This window comes from Podarcis cretensis (assembly GCF_951804945.1).
Source record: "Podarcis cretensis genome assembly, chromosome: 2".
Lineage (NCBI taxonomy): Eukaryota > Metazoa > Chordata > Lepidosauria > Squamata > Lacertidae > Podarcis > Podarcis cretensis.
Window position 1 is genome coordinate 39608704 of NC_137171.1, and position 14881 is coordinate 39623584.

Consider the following 14881-nt stretch of genomic DNA (forward strand, 5'->3'; position numbering starts at 1 on the left):
GCAGAGGCTTTGGTAAAACCAATTTTCTACTCTACGGGTAGGCTTGTAAGATATTCAAAGAGCCAATGCAGGATATCCCATGTACATTGAGGGTCTGCAGCTGAAGAAATTGAGCTATAGGGAGAGCACTGAATATCCTTGGAAGCAGCTGCATTATCCCTCCCCTCAAAAGGATACTTAGGATACATAGCTCAGTTCTGCATAACTCAATATTTAAACCTCATTGAAATGGGCGATGAGCCACATGTGTTGGAAACGTGTGTCAAACTCACAAAACCGGAAGGTACCGGTATCTGTGAAATGGTGAACAGGATGTGAAATTCACTCTAGGTTTGGTTGCGGCATAAATAATGTCACTGGTTTGCTATTTCGACACTGTTTTGAGAAGACTTTTTAAAAACAGGACATGCTTTATTCTATCCACTATGCCTTTAATTACGGCAATGAAACTAAAACACACACACAATACAGTAATGAAAAAGATCAGGGTAAAATTCAGAAATGGCCACTTTTCTACGAGCTTGTAATATGTATGAAGTATTGCATGCTGTCAATTGACATACTGTTCCTATGAGATTAAAAGAACATTCAAGAGCTTCCAAAAGCAAATAAACAATGATATGAGGGGTTGTTTTTTACAGGGGAGGGGGCGATCAGTCTGGATGATATCCACAAATTCCTCCCAAGCTTGTGATTCTGTATCCAGTGAGGGTTAGACTCTAGTAGAAGAGGCTGTGGAAACTGCCAAACCAGTTCCTTTTTCAAGGTATTGGCTTTGGCTGGGTAGTTAAGTACCATGATCTAGCATATCCAAAGAAGTTGCTCTGTGCTATTCAAATTGGTGGGCCTTTCCCCCACTCGGCTCACCTAGTTGTTATGTAGGAGAACAATGGCTAGGGTTGTGTGTAAGCGAGCTAGAAGTAGGCTGGAGGCTGGGCTCTTGTTATTTTGAGACACCAAAGTTCTGCTGTAAAACAGGAAGGTCATTATCAAAGTTACATTCCTAGTCTTAAATCTCAGCTCTCATCTTATTCTTTAGAGCCTTCTTGTGTATTATGTAGTCCATCCCAGCTCTCTGCTCAGTATGCTGGTATTTGTTTGCTCATAAGAGTTTTTATGGGACGCGGGTGGCACTGTGGGTTAAAACACAGAGCCTAGGACTTGCTGATCAGAAGGTCGGCGGTTTGAATCCCTGCAATGGGGTGAGCTCCCGTTGCTTGGTCCCTGCTCCTGCCAACCTAGCAGTTCAAAAGCACGTCAAAGTGCAAGTAGATAAATAGGTACTGCTGCGGCGAGAAGGTAAACGGCGTTTCCGTGTGCTGCTCTGCTTCGCCAGAAGTGGCTTAGTCATGCTGGCCACATGACCTGGAAGCTGTATGCCGGCTCCCTCATCCAGTAAAGCGAGATGAGCACCGTAACCCCAGAGTCGGTCACGACTAGACCTAATGGTCAGTGGTCCCTTTACTTTAAGAGTTCTTATGCCACTGTGGTCTAAACTACTGAGCCTAGGGCTTGCCAATCCAAAGGTTGGCAGTTCGAATCCCTGTGATGGGGTGAACTCCCATTGCTCAGTCCCTGCTCCTGCCAACATAGCAGTTTGAAAGCACGTCAAAGTGCAAGTAGATAAATAGGTACCGCTCCAGCGGGAAGGTAAATGGCATTTCTGTGTGCTGCTCTGGTTTGCCAGAAGCGGCTTAGTCATGCTGGCCACATGACCTGGAAGCTGGACGCCGTCTCCCTCAGTCAGCAAAGTGAGATGAGCACCGCAACCCCAGAGTCATCCACGACTGGACCTAATGGTCAGGGGTCCCTTTACCTTTAAGAGTTCTTATAAAGTCGATGGAGATTTATAAAGAAAAATGCAATGACAGTGTGCACCAAAAAGTGTAATAAAAAACATTAAAACACCATAAACTAACAAAATAATGTTTCCAACAAACAACAAAGCATGAGAATTGTAGGGGCCAGTCTAATTTCTAAATTAACATTCCAGTGTACTGGTCCCATGTGTTAGCACATGATGCATGCAGTTGCAAAGATGTTTATTGCATGTGCATGCAATGTTTTTAGACCTACAGTGAAAACATCTGTGGTGTTCACCCATAAAACCAGTTTCTAGCTCAGGAAAAAAAAATAGCATCCTGTTAAATGGGATTGCAGCCTTAATGCGTGAGCTAGCCCTTAGTGCCTTATCACTGATCTTTCACTACACTTCTCTGGGAGCCATTATGGTGGAGAGGGGCGGTCAAATAGGTATTAAATAAATAAATAACAGTTGTTTCCAAATGTAGTGAAAAGATTTCCCTGACACCTGGTTAAGGAGAAAAGGGAATAACCAAGCATGGTCACTGGGACAGATTTCCTGCTTGTTCCTGAACCTCAGCTGATGCAATTTTAACACAGTTTATTTAATGGCTTCTTTGTAGGCCTATCAAGTTTTCCCTTCTTTAAAAGGAGATAGTGAATTGGAAGACGCAGAGGAGCCTAGAAAGGATGCCACATTGCAGAAAGCCTCACTTTGAGGGTGGGCGATTTCCCACCCTCCCTCTTCAGCGACCTATAAACCATCCCACCAAACCTCACTGACAAGCTTGGATCCGGAGAACAAAACAAGGATAATGACACTTCTTCTTCTCCCCTCCCCTGCACCCCCTCCGCCCGCCGCAAGTGCTTTCTTCTTTTCTTCTTTGTCTCGTATTTCTGAGTTAAGAGGATTTTTTAAAAACACAGTAACGAGCTCTTGCTTTGAACTTGGAATATGCCTGCTGCATAAAGCTTCTGGACCGTCCTTATTTAATATGCCCAAATATGATTAGTGTCAAACAGTGAAATATCACTTCCTTATCTCGAAGAACCAGCAGACAGGAACATTTCTAGGGATCAGGGTCTCTCTCTTCTCCCTCCTCTTCCCACTTTTCTTTAACACCCCCCCCCCCCCTGCTTTTTGGCACAACTCAGACTGAGAATAAGAGGCTTTCACATTTTTTATTTTATTTTTGTGTACAAGCCCTTCATGGATATGCTGCTTTCTTGAACCTCTTGGAAGAGACTCATTTGCTTGTTGTGCCTGATCTGATGCGAATTCACGATGAACGGAAACAGTTTGTAGGAATGGCAGATGACCACTTTAAGTCCTGCCTGGGGTGTCTCTCACCATCATCTCAGTCCCTTGCCTCTCCCTCATCTCAACTTAAAGAAGTGTGCATCAAAAGGATGCCCCAGTTGAGCAAACCAGTTACTAGGAGCCTTGCAAAGACTACGTCACCACTGTTTATCTGCCAAAAATAAAAAATAAAAAATGCTGTTTTGGCATTTTTAATTTTTCTTTCTTTCTGGAAGCCAGCATTCTGATTTATTTACATACGAAGGGTCCTGTGTGTCAACAACTGCAAGCTGTTGATAAAGGATTTGCATCTCTCATAATTTCATGGATCTCTTCAATGGCTCCGTCAAAAAGGGAGGGTGGAGGCAATGGGGGAAGGGCAGCTTGAAATATTGTATTATTATAATGCATATTCAAATTGCTTTAGCAGTGCTGCCTGTGCCCTTCCTGCAGTAGTTATGCACAAGAGAGGCAGATACAAGAGAAACTCACTCCATTGATGATGATGAGGATGATGATGATGATTGTAAATATTCTCTTAGGTGCACTTTTCAAGGTGCCTCAAGCTTTCGCAAATCTGTTTTCGTTCACTGACATTGTTTCTGGTTTCCTGTTCTTTTCCATGTTACATGTCTAGTATGGTTTGGATATGAAAGGCCTGTTGGTGAACAGGTCACCTTCTGTTCCACATCATATCTGCAGTGAACATGGTCTGTGTTGGGGGGGGGGAACAGGCAGGATGTAAAACACCCGAAAGTGTATTCATGCGACCTTTGCAAATGAAGAGCCCGAAATTCTGAATTTTTCACTTTGGGTCCTAGAAGACTTCAGAACTAAAGTCTGTGTTTGAAGTTTAAAAATAAAGGAATGCAACATTTCATAACTCAAGAACAGTGATTCCCCCCCCCCCCCCCCATATTTGCTATTTCTATTTTTTTCATCTCTTTAAACCATGTGTACAGCTGGAAGGTCCATTGAGTGTCTCTGATGGAGAGGGAAATAGTCCGGGCCTAATGGTAGGGTGGCCACTTTTTCACCACCAAAAGGAGGAAATGCATAATCAAAAAAGAGGACACAGATTTACATCAAATTTGCACATGGCTGATTCATATGTATAGCTACAAATATAAATACAGTGCATCTCACAATAAAGGGGGAGCCGATGACTAGGAGGCCTGTGATCCTGCTCAGCCTGCTGACCAGGTGCTGTTGATGGACAACTGCAAAGCCTCCGCTGTTTCTTTTTATGGTTCTTTATCTTGGAACTAGCAGCCATTCAAACAGAGGACTTCTTCCACTCAACGACTGCCCTCTGTAGATTGGGAAACATGCCCCTGCACTTAAATATGAGCTAAGGTGTCCTGCTCTTCAATCTTTTAACAAGTTGGCTATGACATTTTGTTTTTGTTGTTTTGTCTTTTATTGATTGCCTAAATCAGAAGTGGAGAAGCTGTGAACATCCAAAGCTACAAATTCCATCGTCCCTGACTGTTGGCCAAGTTGGCTGGAGCTGATGGGAGCTGAAGTCCAGCAACATCTGGAGGGCATCACCCCCCACCTGTGGCACTAAATATCTCTTGTCCCTTGTTTAAGTCTACCATGGAGTTTTGCCCCAAGTTATTCATGAAGCTGTGGCCTGAGCACATGGAAACCACCACTAATGTTTTGGTCCTGTGTTGTTTAGAAAAGGATATGTGCACTTCACATCAGCTGTATAGTAATATAAAATAATATAGAGTATGCCTTGGATTGAGAGATGACTTGTGTGAGCAGAAAAACGCTTCTGCAAGGAAGGCTTGGTTAAATATCTCCGTTTCCCTGCCCTGTTATGCCCTCTGTGTTGCATTGCATGCCATGCCATGAAGCGCATTGGGTGACTTCAGGTCCGTCACTCAGCCTAACTACCTTACAGCTGGGACAGAGCAATGAGTGCTCACCCCGTCGTGGAGATTAGAACTGCTGACCTTCCTCCAAGTGTCCCTATTTTCTAGGGACAGTTGCAGATTTACAGAAGCCATACCGGTTTCTGATTTAATCCCAGAATATCCCACTTTTACTTAGGATGTCCCTATTTTAATCAGAGAAATGTTGGAGGGCGTGGAATAGGACATCCTCAGGGGTTTTCTTTTCAGCTGGTATACACCAGAACTCAGTTTCGGCACCTCAGGTGGATGCCATTGTCATTCCAAGAGAACGAGTGAGCTGTTCATGGTGAGTTCTGGCACCTCTTTTTCTAGAAAAAATAGCACTGGACAGCCTTATTTTCATCAGAGAAATGTTGGAAGGTATGGTCTCTCAATCCAACTCTTTAACAGCAAAGTGCACTGTGATTCCCTGCATTGCTCCCCCAGCTGAAGCAGCCAGAGGCCATCTTGATGGTAGACCTTTGCAGTGTCAGAAACCACAGACTAGTTTCAGGAGCAAGAGTTCGCTGGAAGTCAACACCTTTGCATTGTGGTGTAACCATAATGGATTAACCCGCTTTCTCCATGCTTGTAATTACATCTACCTAACTGGGCGAGCAGAAATGGCCTTAACTATTAAGGATTCTGCTGGAAAGGTTGGGGGCTGACAGAGGGGGCACAGGAAGGGAATTAGTGGCTGTTTCTATCGTTTCATCTCCTTCAGCTGTTAATTCAAAAATACCTAGGCCTAAGACCCCTTTATAGCTCTGTGGCAGGTGGCTGGAGTGATTAATCTGTACAATTACTTTTAATTATTAGGGCTTTGTTGTTGCGGCTGGTCTTTCTGGACAGGTGGCCAGCAGAGCAGGCAGCGACTTCAGGGTGAGGGCAAGAATGTGCCCTGGCTGTGTGTCAAACCAATCACCCCTTTTGGCCAAAGGAGCAGGAATTCCCTGCAGTTTGGTTAGTTAGCCCTTTTACACCTGGAGCGGGGAGTCTTGAAAAATCTGTGGTTTTATCCCAGGAGGCAGCTGTTCCTTAAACACGGGCATTTTGCGGGACCAGATATTTACATGCCCAGCTCAAATGATTGCATTTAATTAGCGTTTATGGGATTCCCCCCCCCCCAAAAAAAATTACATTCTTTGTGGGTTTTCAACATTCCTTAGCTTATTAAAACCAGCAATGCTGTGTTTTGAAATAGGGTTTGATAACAGTCTGTTTCTTCAGAGCAATTTGAAAAGATGCTGCCGGCAGCCAAACCAGCAAGTCTGGTGGAGCAATTAGCATGTTGGACCAGGACCTGAGAGACTAGGTTTTAAATTCCTGCTCAGCCATGAAGTTTGCTTGGTGATCTTAGGCCAGTCACTATCTCTCAGACTTACCTACCCCACAGGGATGTTGTGGGGGTAAAAATGGGGAGAACCCTATACACTGCATTGAGCTCTTTAGGGGAAAAGATAGGATATAAATGTAATATGTCAGAATTTAAAATAAAATGCTGTTGGGATATTTAAGTTACCAGCCGGTACTAATATGCTTAGAGTGTGGTGAGTAACATGTTGTGGATTTTTTCTATTTTGTAGATGATTGGCACTCACTCTAAACCCCGACTGAGGCACTCACCTGTGCTAAAAGTGGGAAGAAGGCAGGGATTTGCTTGAAAACCCACCCCAAAGCCTCTGTGTACAACCAGCTCTCTTGCTAAGTAGGGAAATCCTAAGGGTTTTTCCTGGTTTGCATCATATCTCCAGCCTATGATCACTGCCGGGCTGGAAGTGCCATGCTGGTGTGTCTGCCGTCATATAATAATAATAATAATAATAATAATAATAATAATAATTTTTACTTATACCCCGCCCTCCCCAGCCAAGGCCAGGCTCAGGTCGGCTAACAAGCAATAATAAAAACAAGTTGAATGAATACAACTTAAAAACAAGATTAAAATACAACATTAAAATATTGAAACATTAAAACATTAAAATATTAAAATGCAGCCTCATTTCAGGAGGAGAAAGGAAAAAGAAAAAAGGAAGAGGGGGAGGGAATCAAATTGGCTCCAAGCCAAAGGCTAGGCGGAACAACTCTGTCTTACAGGCCCTGCGGAAAGAAATCAGATCCTGCAGGGCCCTGGTCTCATGAGGCAGAGTGTTCCACCAGGCCGGAGCCAGTGTTGAAAAGGCCCTGGCTCTGGTTGAAGCTAATCTAACTTCCTTAGGGCCCGGGACCACTAGGGTGTTGCTGTTTATGGACCTTGAGGCTCTCCATGGGGCATACCGGGAGAGGCGGTCCCGTAGGTACCATAGCAGGCTTATGGTTAGTATTGACTTTTCTAATCCAGAGTTCTCCACCAAAGGGGACAACCATATGGTGGAAATGGATTCAGCTCAATAATATGAAAAAAGTGTGTGTGTGTGTTTTAATGCACACCTGAAATCCTATAAAACCTGTCAGTAATATATACGTGCCAATGCTTGCTTAATTAGGGAGTCTGGAGCTCAGTTCTTTTTGGAAGGCGTGATCAAGAATTTATATAAGCTCCACCAAAGTAAAAGAAAACACAGATTCCATTCTGATGAAAGTTAGCTGTCAGTTATTTATTTAAATTAAGGAATTTGCATATATTTGCTCGATGTTCTCATATTTCCTTTAGCCATGGGGAGGGAAGGAGAGCTCAGTGATGGCACTTATGTTTTCATGTAGAAGGTCCCATTTTCAACCCTTCAATCAGGTCAGGAGCTGGGGATGGCTAAGAGCTCTGCTGGAGACCCCTGAAGAGCTGCCACCAGTCACAACAGATAAGACTGGGCTTGCAAGACAACGCAAGAACAAAATATTTATTCTCTGGCTCCTGGAAGCTCTGCTCACACTGGCTGTTTCTGAGCATCCCTCAAATGTTTTCATACTTACCTCTGTCACGACGACAAGGAAGAAACTTTCTTTTTTATATGTGATAGTTGGGATTGTCAGGATGCTGAACACTGGAAGCTCCTTGATCTAAACCCCAGTACGTGAAAGATGATTGCATCTGATAATAGCATATATCATTCTAGTATACAGCCTTTGTAGCCCATGTACAGTGGTACCTCAGGTGACATATGCTTCAGGTTACATACGCTTCAGGTTACAGACTCCGCTAACCCAGAAATAGTGCTTCAGGTTAAGAACTTTGCTTCAGGATGAGAAGAGAAATCGTGCTCCGGCGGCACGGCAGCAGCAGGAGGCCCCATTAGCTAAAGTGGTGCTTCAGGTTAAGAACAGTTTCAGGTTAAGTACAGACCTCCGGAACGAATTAAGTACTTAACCTGAGGTACCACTGTACTAGGGCAAAAAAACTCACTTCATATCCCTCATTTTTTCCTACTCTGGATAACCAAAGGGTGTTTTTCATAAGTGATGGTGGATCTGCAAGTATGAAAATATAGTGCAGCAGCTGGCTCTTACTCATCATGAATGGCTCCACACTGCACTTCATGAAATACTCTATCTCTTACAAATGTACTGTTTGCTCATCTTCCTCCATCCACTGCTCCTTTTCCTACCCACCCTTGTTTTATTGCCTCTATAGAGAAGTTACATGCCGACACAGATTTCTCTCCTGGGATGATGTTACACTCTCTAAATCAAGTTGGGGGTCAGCAGTATCATATGGATAAGAGGCTGTATTTCTCTCATATGATTCTTTTAGTGGAGGATTAAACTTTCTGCCCTAAAATAAAAGCAGCCCTCCTCTTCCCCCTAACCCCTTTGCCCTAGATACAGTATCCGTTCTTCCTGCTGGTCTAGTGAGCAATCCATCCAGAGATTTGATCTTGTGACTTAATCGTTCTCTATTCAGTGTGAAAATGAAGTGAGAATCTGAACAGGAGAGATGAGAATAAGCTCTGTGACGAGGAGAAATTTGAAAGGAGCTGAGTTTCATTAAGAGGAGATTTTCCACTTCCCTCATCATTTTTTTGTGAAGATACAGCACAAGTACGAGATGGTGAAAATGCATGAAACTATTGAAATGCATCTGTAAAACAGATTGAGGGCCCCTCAAGACTGGTGGTGGGTTGGGTGTTGTTGTTGCCCCCCCCCCTTTTGGCAGATGTATTGTGCACCATGTCATTGACAATGATAGTTCATTAGTGCATCTATGCTGGATTTATACTGGACCATCCACACATCATTCAACATTATTTGTTGTTCTGCAATTCTTCCCCAATGTTTTGCTGTATGGAGAGGCACTCTTGCAGTATAATGCCACAAAAGTTGGACGAAAATTAAACCAGAACATCTGTGGTATAAGAAGTTACAAGATTTCAGTTGGCAGCTATGGGATGTGCACCAGTCGGAAATGAAGTAGTATGTCCTCTCTGAAACTTTTGCAGGTGCAAACAAGTATTGAAAGTGGGATCACTTATAACTACTCTGATACCATCCTGAGCACAAATCATCTTGGATGCGTTATGAAAAGGATGTATGGAGAGAGACTTCAAACCCCATATATCTATTTCCTAAAGGTTCCCCATATAGTTTCTCATCCAAGGGACCTTTCTTGGACTTGTCAGGAGCTCATCGAGTAGGACTCTGGCAGAGCACATGCCCGACTGGCATGTTCCCTCCCTCCTAGTTGATTGTTCGGGAGCTTCTAAAGCTTTCATCTGCCCAAACATCACAGCGACCGATGCCAACAGACATTGGCACACTTAGGGATCTGCAGAGTTTTCGCAGTTTGCGTAACAGACCTCAGCAACTCATCATTTTGGCTAAACTACTTTATTTACATATAAAACACACATGGAGCACTGCAACATGGCTCCCTTTCTATCTAGCATCAGACAGCAAAGAGAAAAAACAAAGGACAGGGACTTCCGGTTGGCGCCGGCGCTAATGGCGGTTCGCTCTCCGTTCTCCGGAGAGAGAGCTGCTCCGCGAGTTCGGGTCTGACCGCTACGGCGAAGCGGGGACCCCTAAAAATCACAGGCGCGGAAGCCTGTGAGCAAGGAGACTCGGTGGGCATCGTTTGCGCCCCCTTTTACTGCGAAAGAGCCTTTTTAAAGGCTCCGGAGGAGCATCGGGGGAGCGCAGAGCTGAGAGTCGCTACCCAGCTCGTGGAGTGAAGCCGCATCGCCATTAGCGGAGAGCGCCGACTTCTTCCTGTTATTCGGACTGAAAGAGATTCCCGTGAGTAGGATTGGCAACCCTTTCGGGACTTTAAATTCAATTTCTTTTAAAATTTGGCCGAAAGTGGGGACGGTAAACAAAGGAAGTCTGCCTTCCCCAGATTGCATGACTGCTAAAGCAACGGACTTAGTAAGCTGCAATTGACATCCTTTAAGGGACTTTTTTAAAAAAAAGGATTAACCCCAGCATTGACTTAAGTCCTCCCCCCTAGGGAGCAGGAACGGGGGGGGGGGTGAAAAAGAAAGGAAACCTGCAGGAAAACCTTTTAAGAGACAATCCACCGCAGACTCTATCTCTGGGAACGGACTGCCTGAGTGATACACTTTGACAGGGAGCTGTCAAAGACATTGCAAAGAGGAGACTTTATTTGTTACAATTTATTGAGACTTTGTAAAAATTATATGGTTGCAACTAAAAGACTGAGAGAAGTTTTTTAGTAACTTTTCCCTCTGAGGGCTTTTGGATTCATTGTTTCCTTGCTATATTGAAGGTCTCAGCTCCCTCTAGAGGATTGGAAGTAACAGTTGCAACACGATTGTTAGTCACTGGCTTTTTCCATTCAAACCTGTTCCTGTGAGAACGACCTTGGGACATGAGCGGCCCTGGAGACGAGATAGCAACAAGATCCAAGTCCAAGGCAGCACATAAGAAAAGGGGCTCCTTATCAGGACTATTGCCAACAGGCCCAGGTGGACAGGAAAAGGGAATAAGTGCATTCATGGAGTCAGTGACGCAGGCATTATTGAAGATAAATGAATCTTTAGAAAGGTTGAACAAACAGAGTACAGAAAATACCAAGCAATTGGCAGATCTAACGGCAAAATTGGAATTGAACACGAAGAGCGTAACGTCTAATACACAGATTATACAACAGCTGGTAGAGGAGAACGCCACAATAAGGAAAATTGCAGAAGAGGCTAAATCTACTGCGGAATCTACACAGGAAAATTTAGTTCCTGTTTGTAGGAGGCTTGACCAGCATGAGGCGACCCTTTCTTTATGGGACATGCAGCGTAAGGAGAAGAACTTAAGACTTAGGTTGGTTCCTGAGAGTGAGGGGGACAACCTAGTGGACTTTCTCACAAAAGAAATTTCAGGCTTTTGGCAGGAAAATCTAGAGGGAACAGAATTTGAGATTACAACCGCCTTCAGATTGGGTAGAAGGCAAGGCAGGAAGATTCCAAGGGACTGCCTGATTACATTGAGGTCGAAAGAGGAGAGAGACAAGATACTTAGTCTGCATTATCAGAAAACACTCCAGATTCAAAACGTCTCTGTGCAAATCTACAGGGATATCCCAAAATATATTTTGGAGGTGAGAACTCAGTTCAAGACTCTGGTGGACCTGCTGAAGAAGAACAACATACCTTTCAGGTGGGAATTTCCACAGGGTTTGTCTTTCAACTTCCAAGGAAAGAAAGTCAAGATAAAGACTGTACAAGATAAAGAACAGTTCCTACATAAATATGGAGAAGACCTGGTGAAAGGGGTCCTCAACTCAACTGCAGATACAGACTTGGGGAATTTGACATTTGGACTCAAATCACCAACGGACGAAGAACAGCTGCAGGGTGCAGTTGGAGGTAACTAATTAACAATGTCTCTGAGAATTTTAACTTGGAACTGTAATGGACTGAACCTTCCCAGGAAAAGGCGTGAGGTTTTTCATATTTTGAAGAAAGAACAATTGGATCTGATTTGCTTGCAAGAAACCCACGTGACAAGAGCACATAGAAGATTACTTATAAATAAAAGATTGGGACAAGAATTTATTTCATCAGATAAAGTTAAGAAAAGAGGAGTGGTGATATACGCAAAAGAGAAATTGGCTCCAAGACAGATTTTTAAAGATGAACAGGGCAGAATCTTGGCAATTGAGATACAGATCCAAGGAGAAAAAATTTTGATACTTGGAATCTATGCACCAAATGAAGGGAAGGCAGAATTTTATAAGAAATTACATGAGACATTAACAAACTATCTGGATTACAAAGTGATTTTATTAGGCGATATGAATGGGGTTGTATCTACAAATATGGACAAAGCGCAAAGACAGGTGATCTCCAAGGACGGGAGACTACCTAAGACTTTCTTTGAAATGACTGATAACTTGGACTTAATCGACATTTGGAGAATAAGAAACCCCCTTGAGAGGGAGGGAACATTCTTTTCAGAATCACAGATGACCTGGACAAGAATAGATCAAATATGGATTACTAGTGGGATGGCTCCTAAGATAAAGAAAGTGGAAATCTGCCCAAAGACATGCTCCGACCACAATGCAGTAAAGATGGAAATGAAAACAACAACAGCTGGCTCTTTTAGATGGAGAATGAATGACACCCTATTTAAAGATCCAGAGGTGTACCAAAAGGCCCAAAAGACTTTGAAGGACTATTTTGAGATAAATCTAAGGACAGAAGTGGAGAAACGTGCGATCTGGGACGCAAGCAAGGCCGTGATGAGGGGTTTCTTGATACAGCAGAACTCCTTGAAAAGGAGGAAACAACAGGAGAAGAAAGACAAAATTTTGGAAAGGATAAAAGACAGTGAAAAGAAACTGAGATCCAACCCAAAGTCACATGAGATTTTGAGACAAATCAAATTGTATCAGAAGCAATATATGGAATTGATGAACCAGGAGATTGAATGGAAAATTAAACGAATGAGACAAAAGACATTTGAATCGGCAGATAAATGTGGGAAACTCCTGTCATGGCAATTGAAGAAGAGACTGAAATTGAACACAGTTACAAGTTTGGAGGTAGATGGAAAGAATATTTCGAAACCAAATGAGATCAGTAACTGCTTTCAGAGCTATTTCAGAAGACTGTATGCACAAGGGCCGGAAAACGAAAGAGACATTGAAGAATTTCTTAAGAAATATGGATTACAAAAAATTTCGCAACAAAGTATGGCGTTTTTAAATGAGAAAATAACTGAACAAGAAATTGAGGGTGCCATTCAAAACATGCAACTGGGGAAATCTCCAGGGCCAGATGGACTAACCTCCAGATATTACAAAGCCTTGAAAGACTGGATAATTCAGCCACTTAAGGAGGTTTGCAACGAGATATTAGAGGGGAAAAGGGCACCTGAGACGTGGAAAGAAGCCTTCATCACACTTATACCAAAGACTGAGGTTGATAAAAAACAGATCAAGAACTACCGCCCTATATCACTACTTAATGTGGATTACAAAATTTTTGCAGACATTTTGGCAAAAAGACTAAAGAAGGTGCTGGTGGAGGAGATTCATAAAGACCAGGCAGGCTTTCTCCCGGGTAGGCATATATCTACTAATGTAAGGAATATAATTGACATTATAGAAATGCTGACAGTGAACATTAATACGAAGGCAGTTTTAATTTTTGTGGACGCGGAGAAAGCCTTTGACAATATATCTTGGAAATTTATGAAAAAGAATCTCCATGGGATGGGGGTAGGCCAAAGGTTTGAAAATGGTATAAGTGCAATTTATTCTGAGCAAAAGGCGAAGTTAATTGTAAATAATGTGGTTATGGATGAACTACCTATAGAAAAAGGGACACGTCAGGGGTGCCCAATATCCCCATTACTTTTTATATCGGTCCTGGAGGTCCTGTTAAATATGATTAGGGGAGATCAGCTGGTAAAAGGGATTCAGGTCGGAGCCAGACATTACAAATTAAAGGCTTTTGCAGATGACTTAGTACTGACCTTGCAAGAGCCAGACACTAGTACCAAAAGAGCTTTGGAATTAATTCAAGTATTTGGCCAGGTCGCAGGATTTAAGTTGAATAAACAAAAAACCAAGGTATTGGAAAAGAACTTAACAAATGTTGAAAGGGAAAGATTCCAAGAGGAAACTGGGTTAGTGGTGGCAAAGAGTGTAAAATACCTGGGGATTAACATGACATCTAAGAATGTGAACTTATTTAAGGACAACTATGACAAGTGCTGGACTGAGATAAAGAAAGATTTAGAAATATGGTCAAACCTGAAGCTTTCCTTGTTAGGTCGAATAGCAGTGATCAAAATGAATGTATTGCCTAGAATGTTGTTTTTGTTTCAGACACTACAAATTGTTGATAAACTGGACTGTTTCAAGAAGTGGCAGAAAGACATATCTAAATTTGTCTGGCAGGGCAAAAAGCCCAGAATTAAGTTTAAGATACTTACTGATTCTAAAGAAAGAGGGGGGTTTGCCCTGCCGGACTTAAGACTTTACTATGAATCGGCAGCTTTCTGCTGGTTAAAAGATTGGCTACTTCTTGAAAATGCAGACATTCTAGATTTGGAAGGATTTGACAATAATTTTGGTTGGCATGCATATATCTGGTATGACAAGGCTAAAGTGTATAAGGGTTTCAAAAATCATATTGTCAGGAAAGCACTATATAATGTATGGATACGGTATAAAGATTTACTGGAAAACAGAACTCCCAGGTGGCTTTCACCTATGGAGGCTAAGGAAGTAAAGAAACTTAATATGACAACCAATTGGCCGAAATACTCTGAGATTTTAGAACAAGAAGGTGGTGAATTTAAATTACAAAGTTATGAGAAAATAAAGTCCAAGGTACGAGATTGGCTCCATTATTTTCAAATAATGGAGGCTTTCAAACAAGACAGGAAAATTGGTTTCCAGGTGGAGAAATCGAAATTGGAAACAGAATTGTTAGAACCCAATACTAAGAATTTATCAAGAATGTACAACTTGCTG

At 42.6% G+C, this 14881-nt stretch overlaps 1 long non-coding RNA gene across 1 annotated transcript in view; it reads right to left on the minus strand.

Annotated features, from left to right (window-relative positions):
• LOC307210429 overlaps positions 1–14881 on the minus strand; it is a 963897-nt gene that overhangs the window by 82906 nt on the left and 866110 nt on the right. The window lies entirely within an intron of this gene.